Source organism: Colobus angolensis, unplaced genomic scaffold (assembly GCF_000951035.1).
Source record: "Colobus angolensis palliatus isolate OR3802 unplaced genomic scaffold, Cang.pa_1.0 Scaffold54, whole genome shotgun sequence".
In the NCBI taxonomy this organism is placed as follows: Eukaryota; Metazoa; Chordata; class Mammalia; order Primates; family Cercopithecidae; genus Colobus; species Colobus angolensis.
Window position 1 is genome coordinate 1,144,745 of NW_012118932.1, and position 3,442 is coordinate 1,148,186.

At 45.6% G+C, this 3,442-nt stretch overlaps 1 pseudogene across 1 annotated transcript in view; it reads right to left on the reverse strand.

Annotated features, from left to right (window-relative positions):
• Window positions 1-618: 618 nt before the first annotated feature.
• Window positions 619-3,442, reverse strand: part of LOC105525567 — a 5,436-nt pseudogene continuing 2,612 nt past the window's right edge. The window contains exon 2 of the transcript XR_001003941.1: window positions 619-1,753. The product of XR_001003941.1 is annotated as an E3 ubiquitin-protein ligase RNF168 pseudogene (transcript). The remainder of the gene's footprint in view (window positions 1,754-3,442) is intronic.

Consider the following 3,442-nt stretch of genomic DNA (forward strand, 5'->3'; position numbering starts at 1 on the left):
AAAAAAATAGCTGGGCATGGTGGCACTTGCCTGTGATCCTAGCTACTCAGGAGGCTGAGACAGGAGAATCACTTGAACCCTGGAGGCGGAGGTTGTAGTAAGCTGAGACCGCGCCACTGCACTCCAGCCTGGGCAACAGAGCAAGACTCTATCTCAAAAAAAAAAGAAAAAAGAAAAGAAATATCTGGGATTTCCCACATATGAATATGAATCCAAATTTTGAAACTCCGTCAAACAAAACAAAACAAAAACCAAAGGAAATGCTACAATGCCGAAAACTGAATTAAACTGGAGATGGAAATTAGATTACTTTAGGAAAATACCTTTTGTGTACTCTGTAAAACATGGGACAATAGCAAGAAAATACATTTTAAACCCTGCATGGGTTCCTTAATTACTTAGAATAGTACAATCTTGCTCTGATCACCAGTCATGACGAAAAGGTGAGCAAAGGCCATAAAACATGCATTTTTTGGAAAGACCGTGGCATGTGGAGACTTCCTGGAGTTGGCCAAAGCTTAAGCTATCGATAGGAATTGTAAACTTAATACATATCCGTTATTAAGGAAACGACAGGGGACCCCCGCTTACCGCTGAGCTGTGCAGAAGCACATGTGTCTATGCAGCCCTCACCACCACACAGACCTTTATTAAGGACAATGAGCGTGCCCAGGGAGCAGCATGAGTAACACGTGGATAACGATTCCATGATAGAAAAGGGCTTCACGGTCCAGCTTTACTAGATCACAAAGCACTCCCTTTACCAGGCATTACTTTGTGCATCTCTGAAACATCTGAAAAATACTTTTCTGTGAAATACTAGGCTGTAGGGAATGAGCACTTTTGGATACATTACACTGATCTCTAGAAGAATTTGGCATCTTTCTTCCATTCACTGAATGCTTCCACTGCATCTTTAAAGACAGGTGCCTATTTTCGTCCCTGGAGCCTCTCTGCGGTTTTGGACGCTCTGTATGAGTTTCCCTTTTGGAGTTCCTGTCTCTGGGATTCTTCCTCTGTCCATCTGGCACTCTGTCTGGAGGGGAGGACGGAGCGCGGAGGTGATACCCATCTGGAGATCCTTTCTGCCGGTTTGGCACCATCTGCTCTTTATCCACCTCCTTCTGAAGTTGTAACGCCAATAACCTGTCCTGTTCCTCTTGTTTATGTCTCTCAAACAGCAGATGCTCCAGATCTATCAGTTTCTGGGTAAAGTTTATTTCTCTTTCCTCTTGATCTGGTGAACACTCGGGGGACATTTTTCTTCTTTTTGCAGGAAAGCATGGATCCGTGACTGCTTCAAAGGACGATTCTTGGTTTTTTCTTTTGGACATATCCTTACTGATCAGTAGGCCCAGCTCTTCGTTTTCTGCCTCACCTGTGTTGTTTCCATTTGTCTGGGTCACCCCTGATGTGGGGGCACACCCACTCTCCGTTCTGCCACAAGGCGTGACTGCAGTTTCTTCAGGGTCGGGAACGCTGGTTTTAGGTCCCTCGTGACTTAAGACACAGAACTGTTTATCATGATTGCCTGCTCTTGTTTTGACGTTTCCTTCGTGGTACCATTCGGCACCACAGACACATAACCATGGCATAGGCGACTCTGCTGAAGAATCTGCACCTTGTTCTCCAGTTCCAAGGGGTATCTGTGGAGAAAGTGTCGGCATATCTTCTATTTGTGTGTCTTTCCCTGTTGGGCTTTTCATATCACTACTGTCAGTGTCCTGTAGAAAACAGAAAAAGACTGAGTGACCTAGGGGAAAATATCAAATCATAAGATGTAAGTCTAATTACACTGATACTATAGCGGAACTGTCATTATGCACTATTATTACTAATAAGGTATATTTCTTTCTTTTCTTTTTTTTCCAGACAGAGTCTTGCTCTGTTGTCCAGGCTGGAGTGCAGTGGTGCCATCTTGGCTTACTGAAGCCTTGGCCTCTGGGACCCATGACCCTCCCACCTCAGCCTCCTGAGCAGCTGGGACCACAGGCACCACCACAACTGGTTAATTTTTCTACTTTTTGTAGAGATGGAGTTTCACCATGTTGCCCAGGCTGGTCTCGAACTCCTGGGCTCAAGCGATCCACCTGCCTCAGTCTCCCAAAGTGCTGGGATTATAGTCCTGAGCCACCATGCCCAGCCCGTTTTCTCTTAATGCTGAAAAAGCTTTCCTGAATTATAATTTTTAAAACTTAAAAGGCCAAAAAGGGCCATTTACAGTGGTGCAGATTGAGATTTATAAGCTTCCTTTATCTTGCAATATCTTAAGAACACTTAAAGTTTTTTTTTTTTTTGAGACGCAGTCTTGTCCTGTAGCCCAGGCTGGAGTGCAGTGGAGCTATCTTGGCTCACTGCAACTTCCGCCTCCTGGGTTCAAGCGATTCTCCGGCCTCAGCCTTCCCAGCAGGTGGGACTACAGGCCCTGGCAACACACTGGGATTTTTTGTTTTTTTTCAGTGGAGACGGGGTTTCACCATGTTGGCCAGGCTGGTCTCGAACTCCTGACCTCAAGTGATCCGCCCACCTCAGCCTCGCAATGTTAGGATTACAGGCGTGGGCCACCAAGTCCAGCCGCTTACTGCTTTCTTCAAGTGTTTTCTGGGTATTGACCCTGACTTTGGGGGTGGTTGGAGTTATGTAAAACAACATCACAGACTTCCTATACAGACTTTTTTTTTTTGAGATGGAGTCTTGCTCTGTTGCCCAGGCTGGAGTGCAGTGGCATATCTCTCGGCTCACTGCAACCTCCACCTCCTGGGTTCAAGTGATTTTCGTGCCTCAGCCTCCCAAGTAGCTGGGACACAGGCACCCGCCACCACACCCACCTTATTTTTGTATTTTTAGTAGAGATGGGATTTCTCCACGTTGGCCAGGCTGGTCTTGAACTCCTGACCTCAGCTGATCCGCCCGCCTCGGCCTCCCAAAGTTGTTGGGATTACAAGGCATGAGCCACTGTGCCCGGCCCCCCAACCTTTTCTTTTTTGAGGCACATGTCACCATGCCTGGCTTATTTTTATTTTTTTTTTGAGACAGGCATGAGCAACCATGTCCAGCCAAAAATTTCTCGTACATGTCATTCGGCATACATGTGAAGACAGCCTTAAGAAATTCCTAGAATTGTCAAACTTACCTCCACAGGGATTTTCAATGATCTATTCATACCAAGCAATGCATAAGAATGCCTAGTTCCTCACACTCTTGCCAAGATTAAAAACAAAAAACTGCCTTATGTTTGCCAATCTGAAGGATGAACAAACTTATGAGTATTAGTGTAATATTATGCATCTTTTCACCTAATATTTAAGAACCAGTTATAGTTACTTTCTTGTGAATGATGTTTCTTGGGAACGGTGGCACGATCTCAGCTCACTGCAACCTCCGCCTCCCGGGTTCAAGCAATTCTCCTGCCTCAGCCTCCCGAGTAGCTGGGATTACAGGC